Source organism: Podarcis gaigeae (genome assembly GCF_964106915.1).
Source record: "Podarcis gaigeae genome assembly, chromosome: 5".
NCBI lineage: Eukaryota > Metazoa > Chordata > Lepidosauria > Squamata > Lacertidae > Podarcis > Podarcis gaigeae.
The window spans coordinates 58,235,860-58,258,324 of record NC_139681.1 but is presented as its reverse complement, the minus strand read 5'-3'; the positions used below and the strand labels follow the sequence as shown (position 1 = coordinate 58,258,324).

Here is a 22,465-nt window from a genome sequence, read left to right as displayed (position 1 = left end):
AACCAAAAATTCCGGTACATGTTTGAATCCATCCCACAAAACAGTGACTGTCTCTGGAGACACCCTCAGTTGTTACTTACCCTGAAGACATCCTAAAACAGCATTTTCACTAGCTGGGTAAAAAAGGAGGGAGTAGATGATGGGGCTAAGCGAGCTTCCCTTGGAAGGACATTCCAAAAGCTAAGTGCCACCAAGAAAAAGCCTCATGTGACCATCTACCAGATCTCTGATGGCAGAGGGATGCAGGTGGAGAGGGTGGGTGGAGCTCTTATGCAGTGCTGAGTGCCCCAGCTGCTTCAGATTATCTACCCTTATGCCTTGTTAGAATGCTCTTTTTCATCCTCCTGGCATTTACTTTGGTCTTAGAGGCCTTTGCAATAGTTAAGGACCCCAACGCTTGCAAAGCAGGATTAATAAGTGGCCCACATGTATTGCTCTCCAGGTGACAACAGATACCCGGGAATAAGGTGAGAATGGGTATACTGGGTGTGGAGAGTGCTAATGATATAGTGGGGCTTGCAAAATGTTGCTATGGTAGGTGACATAAATGGGTGTGGGGTGATTTTACTGGTGCAATCTGGAAAGAATGTCACGGCAATGAGACATAGATGGGAAGGCAGAAATAGGGTGGTAATGGACATTTTTCTATTGATTGTCACAGTCAGGGCCCCTCCTGGAGTCTTTTTTTATTGCACATTTGTGATGATTTGTGCTTGTGATGCTATTGGGGCAGTCACATCTGATCCTGCTTTCAATGCTTTTGGTGCTGGCAAATGTTTTGGGGCTGGTCATGCTGCTTCATTTCCAATCAGTGCCTGTTTGGATGAAAGTGCCCAAAAAGAAAGAAAGAAATGGACTTTTGTGGTTGGGAAAGTGACAGGGAGATTCACAGAAAAGTGTGGGATGCATAAACACTCCACAAGCAAATCAAAGGTGAATGTAAGACGGAACACTTATTGCCCTATAACCTTATTGGACAGTTACAATCTAACCTCCATGTCAGCTTTCTGTGAGCAAATCAGGATGAATGCTCAATAAATAGCTCATCTGGAGAAGCCTTTAACACTTCAGCCCTGCAACCTGTTTGGCCACTTAGCCTCTCTCTCAAATCTGGCCAGCATCCAATAGCTTTGTTTGGTCTTTGTAGCCCTTTTGCTTTCTGCGCCTTGCTCTGACAGTGTACCTACCTAGTGATGATGAATGATTTTTCATTTTGCTGGGAAAGTGGCACAAACAAGAGAGTTTACAAACTCGTTGCCTTTCAAGCCAAGACAATAACTCAGCACTTTGTCATTGCCGGAAATGGGGCTATGATATGGGCACTGATGATGGTTGTAGCAATATTTCTTATGGTTCCCCTGTCTCATAGCAAATCTGTTACTGGGGTATAATTTACCTGTTTAGACCATGGCTCAATAATAACACTGAACAGCTTTATGCATCTGTTGAGTCTCTCGCTCTGTGTATACATCTGGAAGAATGCACAACTAGCAACACACTCTTAAAAAAAGAATTCCAAGGTTGTTGTTTTTTAAAAAAACAGAGTCCTCTAACTCCATTGTTCCACCATATTTATGGCTGTCTGTAAAAATAACACCAAATCCATTTAGAAATGTTTGATCTGGAAAATGTTGGAATCATTGTGCCTTGTACATCAGGGGAAATTGTTTTGCAAAAATGTATCTAATTGGAGAAATTTGCAATAAAATGAAATTTCAAGGTGGCTTTAAAAAGGAAAATCTCAGACTAATATGGAAATGTGAATAACTCGCTTTAGTACTGGAAAAATGAGGACCTGAAACGGACAGATTCACCCATCCCTAGGTGACAGCACTGAGAGACTGCAGTTGAACCCTACGCAGTGCCATCAGAATCTGTCTTGTCTCCCATGCTTTTTAATGTTATAGTGAAATTGCTGGCTGAGATCATTCAAAGGTCCAGGCTGAACCATCAAGCCCTCTGCAGTAATAGTAAAGTTCAAACTGTGTTGATGATACAGGGCTGTATGTACCAGCCCTGCCTGCTCTACTCCCAACCTTGCTGCTTGCCGCAGTAGGCTCTGAAGGAAATGGGCTTACTTAAACTTGCGTACCAGACTCCCTGTGATCAGGAATCCTGTGCAATCCATGTTCCTGATCACAGTGAGGCTTGTAGATGCACCCAATTGTTGGCAGGCCCACCATTTCTTTAGCAAAAACTTAGCGATGCTCTTCAATACCTATACTGAGAATGGAGCCCTTTTATATTGTCCTATCCCTGGCCAAAGAAGGTGGAAGCCTCAAGAGGGTGTGAGGTGTGGAATCTCAGAAGACCTGTTGTGCCCCCTCAATATTTTTAGATCCAACAGTTGTTGCGAAATAACCTCTCACATCTAACATAGGCCTAAATCACCTGTGATTACCGAGGAATTTTCAGCCCACCAGCTATATCCTGTGGCCTGCCAGGGGCTTGACTTTGCAGTCTCAGCCAGGCAACAAAAGCAGGTGGGGGCTCTCATTCATATGGGGGGGGAGGCTTTCAAGTTCTGCAGGTCTAGAATCATAACATTTCCTCTCTTTCAGTTTGGTCATGGACCTGAACGAGACACACTGCATGAATATAATCCTTTAGTGAATACCCCAGGAGACACCCCACCACTTAGAAGTTTTGCAAGAGCTGCTGTAATAATAATAATAATAGTAGTAATAATAATAATAATAATAATAATAATAATAATTATTTATTTATACCCCACCATTCCCGGTTCAGGGCGGCTAACAACAAATTTAAAACACTTAATTGGTGCAACAAAAAACAGCATAAAATACAGTATAAAACATGAATAACAATAAATTCAGAATTCAAAAATCAATTTGGGGGAAAATCCATTCAATAATCATTAGATGCTCACCAGGGCTAGCTGGCTAAATTATTCCTATTTGGGCCAGCGAGGAGACCAGGGGAGAATTAGCTGTGGGATCCCAGAGCGGGTAATATTCATAAAAAGGGGAAGAGGAGGGAAGGAAGGAAGGAAGGAAGGAAGGGCAATAAAAGATCAGGCTAAGTTCAAATTGAAAGCCAGGCGGAATAGCTCTGTCTTACAGGCCCTGTGGAAGGAAGTTAAATCCTGCAGGGCCCTGGTCTCATGGGACAGAGCAGTCCACCAGGTCGGAGCCTTCACTGAGAAGGCCCTGGCCCTGGTGGAGGATAATCTGACTTCCTTAGGGCCCAGGACCTCCAAACTATGATTATTCATGGACCTTAAGGTCCTCTGCGGGGCATACCAGGCGAGGCGGTCCCGTAAATACGAGGGCCCTAAGCCACAAAGGGCAAGCAGGCAGGCAGGAAAGTAGATGCAGCATCCTATGGCACCAGGTTCATGGCATGGTCTCAGTGATTCCTGAAACTGCCCCATCACAAAAACACTTTGCATTTATACAGCGGCTTTAGAGTGCTCAAAGCACTTCACTTCCATGATCTCAGTAATCTTTACAACAATGGCCCTGTAAGATTGGTCGTTATGGTCGTTCCCATAAGGGGTGTTTGTGTGTGTGTGTGTGTGTGTGTGTGTGTGTGTGTGTGTGTGTGTGTTTTGGGGGGGCTCATGCCGGAGGCAAGATTTCAATATGAATTTTCAGATCCACCATCTTTTAGGGGCTCTGCTACAATATTCTGCACTAGCCTTTCCCATCCTGGTGAACCCCACATTTTGGACTACAAGTAGGGATGGATAGGCAAATGTGCCACTTTCAGATTCTCTTTTGCTCATGTCTCCATTCTCCATATTTCCACAACTGCTGGTTTTAAAGACCTCATGAAAATTCATCAGACCTTGGTACGAATTTCTCCGAACATCCACATTTTTGTATGTGGCTTTGCCTTACGCATTTTTACACTACAGTTTTCCCTGGTGTAAGGCATTTCTCTGTGTTATTTTTACTAACAAACACACTTTTTAACCTTAGTAAATGTATTTTTGTACATGTTATTTGGCTGCATTGAAAAATTCAGAGAAGTGTGAATTGTGAAGTACGCATGAGTTCATGTTTCAGTCAGCATAAATTAGGTAGGCTCACCTTTAAATGTGAGCTGAACCAAATTTCTCCTCCATCCACAACTACAACTCCCATTAGCCCCAGCCAGCTGATGCTACTGGTTGGGAGGAACAGATCCACCCAAAGATGCTTGTATCCAGAATGAACTGACGGAGATTTTTGCTTCTCCTCTCGGAGCTGAATACTGAAATGCTTTTAAAACCCCCCCAAACAATTCCTGACAGAGGACGAAAAACAGAAAAAAACTCACTCTGAAGATGCAGCCAAGGAGAAATTGCTTGCAGCTTTAGTAGCCAGCAGAGGGAACTAGAGGACAAGGAAATAGTGAGCAATCAGCAATGTCAGCAACTCGCCCTTGTCTTTGTGCCAGCAAATCCCAGTTATCACATCATATTCCTTATAATAGACCATCAATGGCCATCTTTTCGGTCACAGCCAGGTTACAATAACAGGAATAAACAGTCATACGTAGGTCTAGTTTAATTTATTGACCTCCCTGCCCTCTCTTCCACTGCACCTCAGAATTTGAAGGCAAGAAAGCATGACAAAGTAAGGGATTAGTTTAAGTCTTGTGCTAGCCCTACAATGAAGCTTCCTCCATCTCTAGGCAATCCATGTTTTGCCTGCATCTTCTTGGGGCCTCTCTTTCCCCCTGCTTGTAGGTTACTGATTCATGGCAGGTGCCAATCTGTCATGACCTTGCACTTGGGTTGATGGGTAATAATAAGGGACAGTCAGAAGAACAACTGTATTAGGGGTTAGAGAACTGGCAGGGTAGAAAGACAATCCACATGTGCACATGCCTGCAGGGAAGATGATTTTCTACCACCTCACTTTGCATTTGGAGAGTTACTCTCTGTCCTGAATCCCTGGCCTACCTGGCAGCGAGCCAGAATGTCAAGTCCGAATTTCAGGAAACCAAGTAAGCCAAGTCTGAAATCCAGCAGTCAGGAAACAGTCCAGAATCAAAGCCAAAGTACAGTCCCCTAAAGAGCCAGGAGCATCCAAGCCAAGGTCCATCAACATGGGCAGTTGAGCAGGCAAAGCCCCTCAGCTCTGCTTCCCTTTTGTACTTTGCATGCTGATTACAGCATCTGGGCTTGATAAGGCAGGTGACCCTCACCTGTTCCAAGCCTCCTCCAGCTGATGAGGCCCACCTGGCCAGTTAGTGAGCTGGCCTGTGGGCCCCTGCCTACCTCAGCCTCCTAGAGCACCCCTCCTGCTGCTCTCTGTGCCTCAAAGAGTACTTCCTCCCCCAACCCCTGCTTGTCCTGGTGTGTCCCAGTCCTGGCTACACCCCTCTCCAAGATCCTGTTCCTCCTCCCCGTCATCCTGGCAGATCATGACACCCTCCAAACATTAGGTAATGCTATGCAATTTGGTTTCAATGGAGCAGTTTTATTTTGTACACCGTCAAAAATTAATCTCTGGCTTTCCTATTATAAAGAGTGCTATATTTCTCTTTACACCTCTTTTCTGCATAACCAGGAACTTGTGTACTTGGCCCTTACGTTTACAAAAATGGGGACTCAGTCGTTGCCTCTTCCTCCCAGAATTTGAAGTACAGTGGTGCCCCACAAGACGAAGGCCTCGCAAGACGAAAAACCCGCTAGACGAAAGGGTTTTCCGTTTTGGAGGCGCTTCGCAAAACGAATTTCCCTATGGGCTTGCTTCGCAAGAAGAAAGCCCATAGGGAAATCTCCGGGGACCTCTTTTAAATGCTAGCGGTGGGGAGCAAAGCCTTCCCCCCCCCTCCGGCCTTCAGAAGAGGTCCAGGAAGGCCGGCGGGGGCCGAAAGGCTTTGCTCCCCACCGCCAGCATTTTAAAAGCAGTCCGGGATAGCAGGGAAGCGCTTCCCGCTATCCCGGATGGCTTTTGAAGGCAGGCGGCGGGGGGGGGGAGCAAAGACTTCCGCCCCCCACCGGCCTTCAGAAGAGGTCCTGGACCTCTTCTGAAGGCGGGCGGGGGGCAAAAGTCTTTGCTCCCCCCTGCCTGCCTTCCGGGAGAGTGGAGAAACGCAGCGCTGCGTTTCTCCGCTCTCCCGGGAAGGCAGGCAGGGGGGACAAAGACTTTTGCCCCCCGCCCGCCTTCAGAGGAGGTCCAGGACCTCTTCTGAAGGCCGTGGGGGGCAAAAGTCTTTGTCCCCCCTGCCTGCCTTCCCGGGGGCTTTTAAATCGCCCCGGGACAGCGGATAATTCCTCCACTGTCCCGGGGCGATTTTAAAATGCTGGCGGGCAGCAGCGCTGCCGCCCGCCAGCATTTTAAGATCACCCCAGACAGCGGAGAAGTCCTCCGCTGTCCCGGGGTTTTTAAAATGCTGGTGGGCGGCAGCGAAGGCTTCGCGGGCAGCAGCGCTGCCGCCCGCCAGCATTTTAAGACCGCCCCGGGACAGCGGAGAAGTCTCCGCTGTCCCGGGAAGGCAGGCGGGGGGGGGGGAGCAAAGACTTTCGCCCCCCACCGGCCTTCAGAAGAGGTCGGGGGACAGACTGTCCCCGGACCTGGTCTGAAGGCGGTTTCCATAGGAACGCATTAATTGATTTTTAATGCATTCCTATGGGAAACCGTGCTTCGCAAGACGAAAAACTCGCAAGACGAAAAGACTTGCGGAACGAATTAATTTCGTCTTGCGAGGCACCACTGTATATTCAGCAACCACCTAGCAGAGATGAATCCAGTCTGCAGTCTCCAACTTTAGACACAGTCTAAAATGCAGACCTCAGCACATCACAATCCAGTCTAATTTTGGGTAATTTTGTCTCTGCCCCTAACCCCTGCTTTGAATAACATCTAGCCTGATTAAACATTCTGCACCACTTGAAAGCTTGTACATTATTTTGCAACAATTATGTTCGTACTAATACTGTAAAGGTATAGCCCATCTGTGGATTTTGGGTGCCACCACCCCAAAAGGCACAGCTCTTCTATTCTCCATTTTACATGCACAGGAAGAAACAATGCATTCAGAGCGCTGCCCAGTGCCTACATTGGGATGGATCATGCCTCCAGAGGTGAGTGTTTTCAAGTCCTGTTCTTTCAGGTAATAAGAGGTGGACTCTTTGGCAGAAAGACAGGATAAAAATGAAACAACACCATCTAAGCATAGCCCATATTCCACAGACTTCTAGGTAACAACAAACCACCTTCTTTCACAGCATAGCTTTTTAAAGGGAAATTCCCTTATTCATAATAGGATTCCTCGCAAGAAAAGGGAAAAGTTGACATTTTAGTAAGACTTCTGTTGCAAATGCCACAGAGCTTCTTGGTAAATCTGCCTTAATTTGGCCATATCTTATTATCAAGGTAGATTAGGCACAACTGTGGTTACTAATTAGAAGTCTCCCCAATACCTACCTCAGTCTTTAGTGTCATTCCTCATGATACTCACTCAGAGTTACTGCTAAGACAAGATTATGTTGGGGGACAAATTAGATTTCCTTTGCCCATTCCAGATATAATTACATTTCTTCCACATCCTTCTACGTTTCCCCCCAGGTAGTTTTCCCTCTTTCCAACTCTTGTTCTTGGGCAACCTTTCAGCAGAAACTTCTTGCTGTGTCTGGGCTAGAAGCAGCAGAAAAAAGCACCACATTTTGTAGTGGCAATTTCAAAAGTAGGCTAGAAAGTGCAAAGGCCAAACATGGTTAAATCTGTGAAGCCAAATGGGAACTCAATAGGATTGAAGTGAATAGGGGATTGAGGCTTTGGTGCATAGCTCAGTATACTTTCTCTGTGACTAGCAGAAGCTGATGCGAAAAATGAGCAGACACATTTTAAAGGAGGTGTGTTGGGGTTTGTAGAGTGCAAATTACTAAACTGGTTTGCCTTTAAATATTAATTGAATCAAATTTATCTCCCATCCCTAATTCTGATTATGACTTTGAAATATACTCAGAGTCGCAAGGTGATTTCATGCTCTTTATTCAGCTCATAGTGGTGAGGAGGAATGAATGAAAGTCCCCTCAAAGTATCTGCTTTATATACATTATTTACACAATGGGCTGCACATGATTGGCTAATTCCAGAATTCCACTGTAAGCCAATCAGGTTGTGGATTCACTTTAATCTGGAGCATGATTGGGTGCTTCCTGCCAACCAATCATACTGCTGCATTGTTCTAGGACCAATCAGACTGCTGCATTCTGAATCCTATTGTTCTAGGACCAATCAGACTGCTGCAGTTTGGATCCTATTCAATTCAGTACATAACAGACTTACACCCCTGGTTTCTTTTTCCATACTTCGAAGTCCAAATAGAGTATTGTTTACATATGTGGCACTGAACTGGTGTGAATTTATATTCTAAAATGTTTTAATGGTCTATTGATTGCTAATCAAGAAAGTGAGTAAGTAAATACTAACATGAGCGCTTTAACCCCATGAAGTCAACAAATTCAAAGTATTTCTGATCAATCCAAAAAGGCTCCGTAGTCAAGGTATACTTCTTGCTTAACCCAAGAAAGTGATGCAATAAACTGGTGATGATAACTGCCTACAAGCCCTGCTTGCTGCTCCCAATCCCGAGACAGTGACTTGTGCTTAACTCCCATTGGCCTTTTTCTGAATTGCAGCCACTGAGTCTACACATGTGGGATTTTGCAGAAGGAGCATTATCACAATAAGATGAATTTTTATGGCAAATATGAAACCTATCAGGTATTAAGGTTTACCACCAGAGACCACTGTTCTTGAGTTCTTTAGAGAGAACCTGAATGGAAGACATAGAATCATAATTATAGAGTTGAAAGAGACCATGAGGGCTGTCTAGTCCAACCCCTGCCATGTAGGAATCTTTTTGCCCAATGTGGGGCTCAAATCCACAACCCTGAACTGAAGTGTCTCATACTCTACCAAATGCCTTTCAACACATTTCCCTGTGCTGTCAAATACTTCCTAATGTTTGATGTAGGCTTCAAAAATACCAGGCAAATGAAGGTCACCATTTGGATGTAATGTCAGGATAAGCAGAAAGGGGAGGGTATTCAATAATACATTATTCCATATACAGATAGGTAGCCGTGTTGGTCTGCCATAGTCAAAACAAAAAAATTTCCTTCCAGTAGCACCTTAAAGACCAACTAAGTCAGTTCTTGGTATGAGCTTTCGTGTGCATGCACACTTCTTCAGATACCTGAACATATTCCATATGTTATCATGCAAAAGGGAGAAGAATGGATCTGGAAAACTCTTAAGGCATTGCAGTTTGTATGGAATATGTTTCATCTGAATGTTCACTTGTAAAATATGTAGCATGGCAAGATGAAAGCATGTAAATGATGCTGGATACCAAATGGAAAGTATATTTTGCATGTTTATTAGAGGCATAGCTTAATAAATATCTGCAGAGGCTCATTATCAATAGTCAGCCAATTAACAGCACTTAAAGATGAGTGACATAAATTGAAATGGATGCAAATGGACAAGATAAGAATTATGATATGTTAAAACTCTGGCTGTGCATAAAATGAGTGGTTTCCAAGCCAGCTGCTGAATATTAACAGCTTCATCTGCAAATTGATGCCAAAAGCATGACAGCAAACTGGTGACGACTCTGTTTGGGTTCACCAGACCATATGGCAACCCCCATCCCCAGGATCGGCAATTTGTAGCAGAGAAGACTCCTTTGCCATTGCCACAGGGTAGTGCTGTAAAACCACTGCCTCTCTCATCACCCATGCTCTTGCTGCAGCAGAGCTCCTCTAAGGTAGTACTATTATTATTATTACAGTTGTACCTCGGGTTACATACGTTTCAGGTTACAGACGCTTCAGGTTACAGACTCCGCTAACCCAGAAATAGTACCTCGGGTTAAGAACTTTGCTTCAGGATGAGAACAGAAATCATGTTCCGGCGGTGCGGCGGCAGCTACGGGTGGCCCCATTAGCTAAAGTGGTGCTTCCGGTTAAGAACAGTTTGAGGTTAAGAACGGACCTCCAGAACGAATTAAGTTCTTAACCCGAGGTACCACTGTATTATTATTATTATATTTCATTTATTAATAGCTTTCTATGAAGCATCTTAGGGACGCAGGTGGTGCTGTGGGTTAAAGCCTCAGCGCCTAGGACTTGCCGATCGAAAGGTCGGCGGTTCGAATCCCTGTGGCGGGGTGCGCTCCCGCTGCTCGGTCCCAGCGCCTGCCAACCTAGCAGTTCGAAAGCACCTCTGGGTGCAAGTAGATAAATAGGGACCGCTTACCAGCGGGAAGGTAAACGGCGTTTCCGTGTGCGGCTCTGGCTCGCCAGAGCAGCGATGTCACGCTGGCCACGTGACCCGGAAGTGTCTCCGGACAGCGCTGGCCCCTGGCCTCCTGAGTGAGATGGGCGCACAACCCCAGAGTCTGTCAAGACTGGCCCGTACGGGCAGGGGTACCTTTACCTTTACCTTTATGAAGCATCTTGAAGTGATTTCACAATACAGTAAAAACATATATGAAACAATTGCATATAAAAGCAGTTAATATATATAAATCTTGGCTGTGAGTCCTGGAAGACCTGTTCACTGCCTTGCTGGTCTTTTCCCACCTGGCCTGGGAGGGCGGGGCCTGGACTGACTCCAGCTACAAAATCTGAGGCTGCTGATCAAGCTATTGGGCTGGGGTGTTGTTTGGGGATTTTTTGTTGCTGTTGTTTATAAAACAAAATTGTATCATTATTTTTCGGTCTTATGATTTATGTGGAAACTGTTCAATTTTGTTGTGTACTTCTTGGTCTTTTTTATTTATTGTTTATGACTACTTTTGTAATTATATAAATATTTTGTTGTTGTAAATCCGTGAGCATGGGTTTAAAGGCGGCATACAAATAAAATGATGCTGATGATAAGCCATTTCCAAAAAAGGCAAGAAGGCCTGCACAGGTACTCAAGGAAAGGGCAAGTTCAACCTGCTATTGCCTAGCTCTGCCAAACCAGAAAGAGAATAGCCAGTGTGTTCTGGAATCCAAGCAGCAGACTGGACTGAGAACCATTCTAAGTGGTTCTCTACTCAGCAGAAATATAGGTGGGTGACAGATCTGTGCCCTAGTGGCAGTGCCACAGGAGGCAGTTCGAGATGAGTGGGAAGTCATGGGACAAGTCAGTAGCCTGGATGGCAGAAGTGGTTGGGATCAAAGGGCACATGGCCAGGCAGTGATGAGGAGCAACCAGAAGTCAGAGTGAGCAGCAACTTTTGATAAGGAGGCAGGGGCAAAAGGCAAGCCAGAGGTCAGGATTAACGAAAGGTCAAGGACAGCTGGCAAATGAAGCCCTTTATTTTCTTTCCTGTCCTGAAGGACCTTGGTGGGCAAAGTCAGTCTAGCGTCAAAAGAAGTTGCCATATGCTGTCCATGGCTCACCACATGGGACATCTATGCACAAATCCAGCAGCCCCTGGCAGGAGCGTCAACAATAGTGCCATTGTGATATTTTCCAGTACTCAGAGCAACTGTTCTGGGGCCCATACCTCAAGCCTACCAAGAAAATTGAGGTAACTTTATTCTTTTAACTTTTGTATGTTTTAAAGTATGGTCATAATTTTTTTTGGTGATGTTATTGTTTTATCTTTTTGTAAACCACTTTAAGTGTTGTTGGTTTTTTTACAACCAAGTCGTGTATAAATTGTATTAAATAAATTAAATATCACTGTGGGCCTACCGTTTTCATGGAGGGCAAGAATCCAGGCCTGCCCTGAGGAAAAGTGTAGACATGTATGTCAAGATCCCAATGAACAAATAATCTGACACCACCACTTAGGCTACCTTAAGGATATCTCTTAAGCATAGGGTTGTACCCTTTGGAAATGGCATGTGGTGGACAACAGTCCTTACATCACCAATGCTGAATGAAGAGAATATCCAAGAGCTTATTGCACCACAGTGGTTCAGTCACAGTCACATCATTTTAATTATTAAATGTAAAGCTGGAAATCAGTTTGCTAACACAGATATATCTTGACAGAGGACGTATTGATCCAGTCAATCAGAAGTGACAAATGTATCACCTGTGATTTAGCATTTGTGCGAAATTTACCTTTCTATGTTGGAATGTTGTTTATATGAGAAATAACTCACAAGAATACAGTGGTACCTCAGATTAAGAACTTAATTCGTTCCGGAGGTCTGTTCTTAACCTGAAACTGTTCTTAACCTGAGCTACCACTTTAGCTAATGGGGCCTCCTGCTGTCACTGTGCCATCGTGGCGCTATTTCTGTTCTCATCCTGAAGCAAAGTTCTTAACCTGAGGTAATATTTCTGGGTTAGCGAAGTCTGTAAGCTGAAGCGTCTGTAACCTGAGGTACCGCTGTACTTCTTTATCTCCCTCCTTCAAATGCCTTCTCAAAACCAACCTTATCCAGCAAATAGGCCTGCAGCTTAACCCTCTTAGGCTCAAGCTATTTGTGATGGTGGCAGGCCTGTGGCTGCTCCATCCTCATATAAAACTGTGGTGTAGGGGGTTAGCTTGTCAGACTAGGACCTGAAAGACCAGGGTTTGAATCCCTGCTCAGCCATGAAGCTCACTGGGTGTGTGACCTTGGGCCAGTTACTGGCTGTCAACCTAATCTACCTTTCAGGGATATTATGGGGATTTAAATGAGACGGGGAAGCAGGTACGCCACCTTGAGCTCCTTGGAGAAAAAAGTGGAATATACCGTAAATGCAATAGCTAAACTAACGGAAATGTGTGTGTAGGTGCAATTTAAAAGGAAAAATGAGTATGACAGTGATTTGTGCTGAACTCAGGGACAGCCTTGCGATGCAGTGAGATGAAGCAGAGTGATGAGGCGATAGATAATGGAAGGAATGGATGCCAGAATGATGCAGCAAGTGTTGGGCCTAGCCAGGCAGCATTTGGGCTCTGCTTCAGACACCAAACTGTCTTAGGCTGGAACTGTGAATTCTCTCACTTATAACTCCCCTTATCTTATCACAAGCTCCCCCCCCCCCCCGCCGTCATCTTATTTCTCCCTTCCAAGTTCACATGGGAGGAGGAGGGGCACATTTGCAGAAAGGAGGGGCTTAACCTCCTGGTGCCCCTTTGGCTCTTAAACTGTACATTCCCAAGGCTGTTGAGGGGAGACTCCAAAGTGGTTTAACCAACCACCCAAAGCCCTTTCAGGGGCTTGCAAGTAGGGTGGAAGTGAGGGCGGAGGGGTGTTCTTGTGGTCCCCCACTTTTGAACTTATTAAATAGTGGGTGGACATAGCAGACAACACAGAGCTTTCTCCAAGTAGTTCTTTATAAGTAAGCTGGAACTGAACTGAACAGCCAACAGCTCAGCCGGCCTGCTTTTATAGGCAGCCGGCTGTCAACACTGTAACAGCAACAACCCAGGGTTTCCCGCCGAAATTAACTGTGAAAACTATATACATGATACCCCTGGTGGCCAGGCCAGGGTGATAACTTCAATACATAACAGAACTTCTGTTTTGTTCAACTGTTACCCTCTTGACATTGATGGGAAAGATTCCAGCCCCTGAGCTGGTCTAAATTGCTCCTCAGTTTTGGGGGCATGTCAGTAAACCAGGATGGCTTTGGAACCTCTGGCTCATCCTAGCTGCTTCCACTTCTACCCTGGTTTGCTCCTGAACTGCTCCCAGACTGGGCATGCCCCCCCCCTTTGGTCCTCAATTGGACCAGAGCATTGGAGGTTTCTAGGGGAGTGGGAGTCCAGAATCACATCTCCGTCTCTGAGGCTGGAGCTTTGACTGGCTTTGAAAGTGAATGTGCCAGGTTTGCATCTTAAGAAGCCCTGCATTTTGTTTGGGCTTCAGTCCTCATCCTCAGCTGAGAAGAAGCCTGAGTAACATATTTATTCACATCCATTCCTGGATTGTTGTTGTTGTAGCTGCTGCTATTGCTGATTAGGGGTGGAGGGATCTGTCAGTTTCGGTTCTCTTCTGTTGTTGTTTTATCTTAAATTTGATTGTCAACGTTTCTGCAGCAATCTGTGTGGGTTGGTTTTTTTAAAAAATCCACATGGATTTTAAAAATCCATTTATTAAAAATTATTAAGCACAGACCTGCTTCGGTCATGTGTCTCTCCCTAACCCTGCAACTGTGTAAACACTATGCACATGCCCATTCATCTGCTGAAGCTCACAGGCTGCCTCTGAAACTGGAGGTTCAACTTAGCAATCAATGTCATCTTTTACCTGCTCCTCTCATGTGGTCATGTGCATTAGTTTATCATATTAAATATTTGTTCTTTTGGTGTTATAATAAAATAGAACGGAATAGTGAATTCATTATTTTTATTCATCATTTGTTATGCCTATTATGTGCACATTGTTCAGTTTGGTTCTGCATTTTTAAATGTTTTATTTATTGTTTATGACCACTTTTGTTATGTTGTAGTTATGTATTTTTTCATGTTCTGAGCCGCCTTAAGCATGGTTTTAACTATAGAAAGTGAGCGTACAAACTAAAATTATGTATGTATGTATTTATAAAGCCCATTTAAAACACATGACTTCATGGAATCACAGAACTGTGGAGTTGGAAGGGACCCCGAGGGTCATCTAGTCCAGCCCCCTGCAATTCAGGAATATCAACTAGATACAGAACGGGGGTAAATGTATATAACACACAATTAAAAACTGCATTCAAAACAACAGCAACATGTTAAAGTCTTTGCTTGGATTAATTCCTTGTTTATTTGCAGGTGTGGGGTGTGTTACTTCACGACTTCCCCTTGCTCTGTGACAAGCTCCCTATATATGGGGGAATTTTATCCACCCAGCCAACCATTGTTCTGCAATTCCATTCCACCCCCCCCGAAACAATTAAAAACAACAACAACACACGAGATCCAAATTGCAGACCACACACTTCACATCTAGCTTGATGTCCCCCATTCTCATTCTCTCTCTCTCTCTCTCACACACACACACACACTTCAAAGACAGGCAAGTTGATCAATTTTTGCTGAGCCAATTCTCTTCTGGAGTTAGGCTATCCAAAGTTTCTCATCAATTAGTGCTTTGTTCCATCAGGTAAAACAACAAAATAGTTAGTGCTCAACTATGAGTTGTATCCAACCAAGGCTGTGTACACAGTACTGTATATGTTTAGAGCACAGTTGAAGCACATTATTTCCTCTCAAATAATTCTGGGCAATGTGGTTTGTTAAGGGGCCCTGGGAATTGTAACTCTCTGAGAGGTGAACAGCAGTGCCCAGGATTCTTTGAGGGAAAGAATGTGCTTTGGTTGTGCTTTAAAGGTTTAGCGTATACACAGCCTGAGTCATACTTAGAGCACCAGACCCATTAAAACCAATAGGCTAGGCTACCTTGATTCCAATGGGACTACTTTATGACTTAATTGAAGATAACCCTCTATGTAGAGTGGATTCTGTTTGTGTCCAGTGTAGTTAATGGCAGTGCAACAAAAGCGGCAGTAATAATAATGAACTGAAATGAAAAGTGGCCAGATTGCTTGTTATCATTGCCCCAAACATGTTCTTACATGCATCTGAAAGCTAATAATGTTTTGTCCATTCAGGGGATCGAAAGCCTTAACCTATAGCACTATATAAAGTTTTTTTTCCTTTTTTTCTTTAACAATTTAAACATACAGTTAGGATCTTGCAAGAATGCAAGCAAGGGTTAGGGTGTGTAGAAATAGGATCAGTCCATTTCCGAAGGGGCAAGCATACATTCTCCTCCTCACCAACTAGGCCTGGTTGGTGACTGCCCACCCCCATGTTGAACTATTTCTCCACACACACCCCAGCAATGTAAGATCTGTCCCCTCTTTGCCCGCAGACTAGCGAGGCACCTCCTGGAGGTGACACTTGTCTGAGAGAAGCCTCTGTCATCCTTCCCTCCCACCGCCACCCCCTTCCCATCTCATTGCTATGGATGGTGGAGGCGATGATTTGATTAAGCTCTTCACCTGATGGAGGCAGAGCAAGCCAGATGCAGTGGGAGCTGCCAGAACTGGGCCAAGGCAGGGGGATAGTATACAAACACATTTCCCAGGCCCATCTGTGCCATCCTTCTGTCCATTTTGCTTCCCATTATACCCTACAGTTCAGAACCCCACTTGGAACTGGGAATCTCTCCAGCCTCTGTGTGTGTATATATATATATATATATATGTCTGCTCCTTCTCCTTCAAGGTGATCTGACTCGATTAGTGCAATGTTGGCAAGGAAGGCCGGGCGTGTGTGCGAGCTTTCTGGGCCTCCTCTTCGCTCTCTCTTTTCTGCCTTAATTGGAACCCTCTGAGACCAGGCGAAATCGCATTAGCACCAGGCCCCGGCGTGCAAAGCCATCCATCTTTTTTTATTACAGCGTAATGGGGCTGCTCGCGAGGCGGCGTTCGATTTGTCACAGGCCTCGTTCGCTGATAACGGGCATTTGTCATCACTTTCTGCCTGTGTTAATGTCATCATCGGCGAGCTGACAGCCAGGCCCGTCGAGGGAGCACCGGCGACACAGCACATCCGTCAAGCTAATATTTCCATGGCTGTGGGGACCGGGCGGGCTATGGACACACATTAAAGCGCTGAGGAGAGGACGGGAGAGAAAAGCGCCATTGTCATTAATTAAAATGTTAGGGTGGATATGAAGACGTGTGCGCGTGCCGCCTGCCCGAGTGTGCCATGCAGCGAGCGTGACGTGGCCCGTGAGTGGGCCGGCCGGCCTACAGTCGCACGTCCCCTATTAACAAGCACAAGCTTGGATCATGAAGTGCATTTAAAAGCTATTTGGGGCTGGGGAATCCAGAGCATGGTGAATAGGGAAGGTCATTGTTAATAAGCGAGGGAGGGGTGTGCTCTTGTGTAACCAGCAAGCCACAGTGTGTGTATCTTATCCACTCCTCCCCCCAGAGTCTGTCTGTTCCTCTGGCATGTTGTGGTTGGTCATTCGCAGACATCCTAGTGTCGGTGCTTGGCAGCCATAGTGCCAATGGGAAGATGCCAATATAGGCAACAACCATTTTAGGCACGTTCAGTAGGTGTGCAGCTGTGTGCTCACGCATCACCGCGAACCCGGGAGTGATTAGAAAAAGGGCAAAAACAGTCGTAAAAGAGCGCCGAAAGGGCAAAAATGCCACAAAAACAGCACCTTGCAACCCCACAGGCCTTTACAAGTGCAATCCCAGGAGCCTTTGCACCAACCTTTGAGGTCTGTGGAGACTTGGAGTTTGAGGAAGGAGTTTTGGAGGGAGTAATTGCCACCATTCATGCCAGTCTGGGGAGTGCTGCTGGTTTTTTAAAGGGTTTTTCTAGGGTTTTCAGAAGTTTAGAGGATGTTTGCAGGCTTTTTCAATGGGCATTCCCAATATACACTATTTCACTTAAACGTGTGGTGTCTTGGAACATAACCCACATGTAAAATGGTCGTTGCCTGTACAGATCAAAAGGCTGTCAGCCCCAGAATCCAAGGTGTAGGTATCATGAGCAATTCATTCCCAGTCAAAAGCAAGCTGAATGTGAGTTACCAAGGCCATAAAATGCCATGATGAGCTGTTACTGCTGTTTATGTCCTGCTTCTGGGCTTCCTTAGGTATCTGGTCGGCCACTGCAGGGACCAGGATGCTGTCCCTCTATAGGCCTTTGGTCTGTTCAAGCAGGCTCTTCCTTCTCTCTTAATTTCACCACAGTGTTTGCAGACAAGACAATGGGATTGGGGGCAGTATTAGGGATGCAGGTCAGGCTGAATGGCTCTTGTGGCAGAGCTGCTCAACAGTAACTGCAGCCAGCACTGTATACATGCTGGTTGAAATCTCAGCTCTGCCATTAAATGCACTAGGTGGCCTAAAACAAGCCGCTTACTCAGCTTCAGCAAACACTGTGATATGGGAATAATTATACTTTCTAACCTACAGGGTGTTGCTGGGACTCATTGGGGACAACTAGGGCCGGGAATTCAGGCAGGAGCTGGAACCAATGATATCCAGAACAAGCTAATTCTAGCATTGTTACTGTCAGGGAACTGCCATCAGAACGAGAGACGGAGGCAGGGCCACCCAGCGATGCCGGAGAGGGGGACGAGCAGGGGGGAAGGATTTCAACGTAACACCCATAGAGAAGAGAGGGAGATGGAGGAATTGGTGACAGGGCTCCAAGACCCCCCGACGATAGTGGAGAGAGCGCTGGGACGCCCCTGCCTTCCCCTTACTTGCGCAGACGCGTTCCGCGCAGAGAACATAGGAGGAGACTCGGGGTCAAACAGCTTTTATGCTGGAAGAGGTTCAAGAGATGCCCACTCTCGGATTCTGCAAGTGACTAACAGGTCACGGAGGGCGAGCTCCAACCCTGGGCATGGTTGGGGCAAGCAAGCTAACTGAACTGAAGTATGGTTACGCACAAGTAACCCCTAACAACCATTACAGCAATCTGAGAGTCTCTGCTGTTACTTATGCGCAAGCAGTGGAAACATGAGCCAGACTGGAGGCGCTGGGGCAGCGGAGCCAGCTGCGGGGGCGCAGGACCTACTAAAGAGGAACCAGGAGCTGGAACGGCATGTGGCACTGCTGATGGCGCGGCTGGACGAGAGGCGCACACAGGACGCGCAGGTTAGACCTACCCCAGTGGCAAAGAAGGTGCCAGGACTAGTACACAAATTTGGGGGGGAGCCCCAGAAATATAATGGATTCCGAACAGAAATAGAGTACGCCTTGCAGCTGCAGCATGATGACTTTGCTGATGAGGCAGCGCAAGTGGCGTATATCGTGGGGCACCTTGAGGGCAGCGCGAGGGAATGGGTTAGACCCCTAATGGCCTTGCAGAACCCCGCCATGAAGGACGTTCGGAAGTTTCTTCAGGCAATGGACGCGATGTATTCTAGCCAATTGGGGGAGAGTGTTACCCAAAGGGAGCTGCTGAGATGCAAGCAGGGGGAACTTTCCGTGAGAGACTACTGGTCCCGCTTTGCGATGCTAATACACCGGCTCGGATGGGATCTAGATAGCCCTCCCATACGGATGCTGTTTGAGGAGGGGTTGTCCCCAACCGTTAAAGATGAGCTCTCCCGCGTGCCCCGCCCGGAGACTCTGGATCAGCTGACGAAGGCAGCGCTGGCGATAGGCGCTCGCCAAGAAGCGCGCGCTTTGGAAAGGCGAGAAGGGAGGGGAGAGCGCCACTCTGACTACCGCATTCCAGAGATGCCTAAGCTGCCCGCCGATGACGTAGTGCCCATGGAAATCGATGGAGCGTGGGCGCACGAGGTTTCTGGCGCCAACCAAGGAGGCAAAAGGGAGGGAAAGGCTGGGAAAAGCACCAAGAAGTGTTTCCTCTGCCAACGGCCAGGACACTTTGCCAGGGTCTGTCCTCAAAGAAAGGCTTGGCAAGGGATGGTGGGAGCCGCTGGAAGCGAGGAGGAGGGGGCAAAGGAAAAGGTGCAGGGAAACGACAGCGCTTGACTGCCCACGGGGCGCAGCAGCCAAGCGAACAGATAACAGAAGTGCCCCAACCGGACCCACCCAAGGTTTCTATAGCGATAGAGGTGGTGCTAGAACTCCCAAATGGACACCCAGTCAAGGTGAAAGCAATGCTGGACTCAGGCAGCTCCTGTAATTTTTTTAGTAAGGAGTTTGCATTGGAGCACCAGATCCACCTGCTGCCACTTGATTTCCTGCTCCAAGTGACCACGATAGATGGCAGGGAGCTGCTGGGAGGGGAAGTGACACATCAAACCCCACCTATGAGAATGAGTGCTTCCAGGCACACAGAGACCATTGCCTTTCACGTGGCCACACTGGCGGGACCTCCGATAATACTGGGCATGAGCTGGCTAGTGCTACATGATCCAGTGGTAGCCTGGCACCAACGGACAGTCACCTTCGGGTCGGCTCATTGTTTGGAACACTGTCTAGGAGGGGTGAAACCCAGGGTGAGATTGGCCAGAGTGGCAGCAACTACACTGAAGCAGAGAGCAGACGTGCCGCCACAGTACGCGGATTTACAGGAAGTCTTCAGTGAGAGGGAAGCGGACAAGCTGCCGCCACATAGGCCCTTCGACTGCCAGATCAACCTGCTCCCTGGGGCTCAGCTACCGGTGGGTAAGCTGTATGCCATGTCGGACAGAGAGATGCAGGAGTTGCGAGACTTTATTGACAAAAACCTTAAGAGGGGGTTCATAAGGGAATCTAAGGCAGTGGGGGGCAGCCCTGTGTTTTTTGTGGACAAGAAAAACACGGATCAGCTGAGGCTTGTAGTTGACTTTCGAAGACTGAACCTTGTATCGGAACCCGTGACCTTCCCAATGCCCAGAATTGATGATATTCTGACTAGGGTGAGGAAGGGCAAGATCTTCACCAAGCTGGACCTCCGGGGAGCATACAATCTGATTAGAATAAGGAAGGGGGACGAATGGAAAACCACCATGTTCACCCCCCTAGGGGCCTTTGAGTACCTAGTCATGCCATTTGGACTACAATCGGGCTCAGCCTGTTTTCAAAGCTTCATGCACCATGTGCTGGGACCCCTGCTGTACAAAAACTGTGTAGCATTTCTGGACGACGTACTGATCTATTCGGACAATGAAAAGCAGCATATCCAGGACGTCAGGGAAGTGCTGAAGAGGCTACTAGAGCACCAATTGTGGGTCAAGCTGGAAAAGTGCCAATTTCACGCCCGTGAGGTGGAATTCCTGGGATACAAGTTGTCGGACAAAGGACTTGCCATGGACCCTGGCAAGGTGCAGGCAGTGCTGGAATGGAAGGCCCCTAAGACCCGGAAGGATGTGCAGAGGTTCCTCGGGTTCAGCAACTTCTACCGGAAGTTCATCAAGAACTTCGCCCACTTGACCGCACCCATCACGGATTGTCTCAGTAGCAAGAAGAAGTTCGTCTGGACGGAAAGTGCCCAAAGGTCCTTCGAAAAACTAAAGAAGGCGTTCGTCTCGGAGGAACAGCTCCTGCACGTGGATCTGCAGAAGCCGATGAGGCTGGAGACCGACGCATCAGACAGAGCTATTGGAGCAGTGTTGCTACAGCCGGGACGGAGCCAACACACCTGGAGGCCGTGCGCCTTCTTCTCACGGAAACTGAACAAATCGGAGCATAACTACACGGTGTATGATCGCGAACTGTTAGCTATTTATGCAGCGTTTCGGCAGTGGAGACATCTCCTAATAGGGGCACAGCACAAGATTCAGGTTTGCATGGATCATAAGAACCTGGAATATTGGAGAACAGCTCGAGTGCTCAACCAGAGACAGATTCGATGGGCACAGGAGTTCTCCAAGTTCAACTTTGAGATCAAGTACGTGCCGGGGGAAGAGAACGTGAGGGCAGACGCGCTTTCACGGAAGCCTGAGTATACAGAAGGAGAAGGACCGCCAGAAGCTCGACACGTGTTTCCTGAGGAACGATGGGTTTGCGGGGGAGCGTTGGTTGGGAAACGAGAACTAACCGAGCTGATTCGCCAGGACGAATTCGCCCAAACCAGAATCAGGGAACTCAGGGGAATGGGGGGAGATCAGGGAGGCTTTGAGGAGAGGGAAGGACTGCTGTATTACAGGGGAGCAATGTATGTGCCCGGGGAAGCCCTGCGAGAAAGAGTTCTCAGACAGCTTCATGACAACCCAACAGCGGGGCACTTTGGGCAACACAAAACCATGTTACTGGTTACGAGGCAATTCTGGTGGCCAAGGGTGAGGGAAGATGTACGAGAGTATGTACGGGGGTGTGACCACTGCCAACGGGCCAAGGGAGAGAGGGCGGCCCCGGCGGGGTTACTGGAGCCCTTACCCGCACCGGGAAGACCATGGGGGGAGGTGTCGATCGATTTCATGACTGATTTACCCAAATCTAGAGGGAAGACAGCAGTCATGGTAGTAGTAGATCTGCTAACCAAAATGTGCCATTTTATAGCGTGCTCACATGCAGTAACGTCAGAGGAAACTGCTCGGTTGTTTGTGGATCACATTTTCAGGTTGCATGGGGCTCTGACGAGGGTTATCTCCGACCGGGGGAAACAATTTACCTCGAGGTTCTGGAGGAAACTCATGAGCTTATTGCAGGTGGAAGTGGGATTCTCGACGGCGAGACACCCGGAGACCAACGGGCAAGCAGAGAGGGCGAATAGCATTTTACAGCAATATCTGCGCTGCTACGTCAACGAGAGACAGAACGATTAGGTAGAGAAGCTAGCACTAGCGGAGTTTGCTTATAACAACGCTGAGCATGTGTCCACGGGGATGAGCCCGTTCATGGCTAATTATGGGTTGCACCCCAGGGCTTTTCCTGGGAGAGGGGAGGAAGGGTGGAGCGTGCCCGCTGCAGAGCAATTTGTGGAAGAAATGGAAGCTCTGCACCAGCAGCTTAAGATGAACCTGGATAGGGCCAAGGAAGTGTACAAAAGACAAGCAGACAAACGCCGCCAGGAAGGGGAGACCATTAGGGTGGGGGACCGGGTGTGGTTATCCACACAAGGCTTACCTTTCAAGGGCGGGTGTAAGAAACTGAGGCCAAGACGGCTGGGACCATTTGAGGTGACCCACCAAGTT

The 22,465-nt window shown here is 47.1% G+C and overlaps 1 protein-coding gene and 1 long non-coding RNA gene across 2 annotated transcripts in view; one reads left to right on the top strand and one right to left on the bottom strand.

Moving 5' to 3' along the window:
- Positions 1-22,465, top strand: part of POLL (DNA polymerase lambda) — a 131,669-nt gene that overhangs the window by 24,530 nt on the left and 84,674 nt on the right. The window lies entirely within an intron of this gene.
- Positions 642-8,541, bottom strand: LOC310844229. The gene is made up of 4 exons (XR_014564018.1): positions 8,394-8,541; positions 7,386-7,431; positions 4,285-4,340; positions 642-815 (listed from the first exon to the last, which is right to left on the bottom strand). It is a non-coding gene; the product is annotated as an uncharacterized lncRNA (long non-coding RNA).